This window comes from Colobus angolensis, unplaced genomic scaffold (assembly GCF_000951035.1).
Source record: "Colobus angolensis palliatus isolate OR3802 unplaced genomic scaffold, Cang.pa_1.0 Scaffold70, whole genome shotgun sequence".
Lineage (NCBI taxonomy): Eukaryota > Metazoa > Chordata > Mammalia > Primates > Cercopithecidae > Colobus > Colobus angolensis.
The window spans coordinates 5198059-5199395 of NW_012120710.1; the positions used below are offsets into that span (position 1 = coordinate 5198059).

The 1337-nt window shown below is 42.0% G+C and overlaps 1 pseudogene across 1 annotated transcript in view; it reads right to left on the reverse strand.

Moving 5' to 3' along the window:
* Positions 1-6: 6 nt before the first annotated feature.
* The window catches only part of LOC105501353, a 5281-nt pseudogene continuing 3950 nt past the window's right edge, over positions 7-1337 (reverse strand). The window contains exon 2 of the transcript XR_001000181.1: positions 7-781. The product of XR_001000181.1 is annotated as a coiled-coil domain-containing protein 90B, mitochondrial pseudogene (transcript). The remainder of the gene's footprint in view (positions 782-1337) is intronic.

A 1337-nucleotide genomic window follows, 5' to 3' on the forward strand; every position in this document is an offset into this window, starting at 1 on the left:
AATCTTGTATAGTAAATTTTTACTGCAACAGACAATGTTCCAAATCAATCGCTCCTGGTTTGGTGTTCTAAGAAGCCAATAGCCACAGCAGTAAGAGCATTAACACTGCTTCCAGAATCTCTAAAATTCCAACGCTACTGCGAGGCAGTTAAATACCGAGACTGCAAGATAAAGAATTGTCTCAAGTTTGTTAGACTCCATCAGTGTTTTTAAGGAAGCAATTTCTGCATCAGTTTTATTACTGGTCTCTGAAATAATACTTTTGGTTTGGGTATTCGTTTTTGTAAATTCTGTGGTTGCTTCCTTAAGTTGCTTTTCTTAATCTGTAAACATATCTGTTACTCTGCTCCTTTCTAGGTTGATATCCAGTTTATTATCTGCTCTGATTCAACTGGTTTCATATATTAGTTGTTGCTTAACTTGGTCTAATTCAGTTTTCATTTCCTCATTCTCTGCTCTCAGATTTGTGAATTCACTTTTCTCTAGGATGACCATTTCTTTCCTGATAGAGCCCAAATGAGCCATTCGCTCTTGCACTGTTATTTTCTGTGGAGCTTGAGTGACCATCTTTTCATCGGTAGTGTCCAGGCTGACATATGATAAAGTAGTTAGTGCTGATACTGTTGTTTCTGCTTGTGTTTTGTCAAATCCATGAGTTTCCAAGTCCTGAAGCAATGCATGGGTATCAAAAGTGAATTTCCTTCCTTCTAAAGGAGTTATATCCACTGGCGGCCTATCATATCCGTCCTTGATTGTGGTGCTGAAGAAGTCTCTCCCCAGGCTTTTCAATATGGCATTTTTAGTTTTTAATAACAGGGGCAGAACATAGGAAGCAGAAAGAGCAAAAAGGGCCTCCCAAAAGATACAGCTCTTGGCTGCAGCCTTAAGCTCACCTCCCACATGGGATTGCCCTCCTGATTCTTAGCCTAAACAAGGGAAGCGAAAAGGTGGAAAACATAAAACTGGACATCCAAGACACCATGCCTTGGGCATAAATCAGTGTGTACATTGTAACAAAACTGGATATTGGAAGAGGAAATGCCCAGCACTCCAAAGGGAGCCATTGGCACCTGAACCAATGATGGCTGAAATAGCCAAGCAAGCCCGCCAGACCTTCTGCCACATCTCGCATTGGACAGTGGAACATATCTCCAGAGGAGCCATAGGTAACCTTTGAAGTGGCAGGTAAGAGTATTAACTTTTGGGTTGGGTGCGGTGGATCATGTCTGTAATTCCAGCCTGTTGGGAGGCCAAGATCGGTGGATCACCTGAGGTCAGGAGTTCAAGGCCAGCCTGACCAACATGATGAAACTACTAAAAACACAAAAATTAGCCGG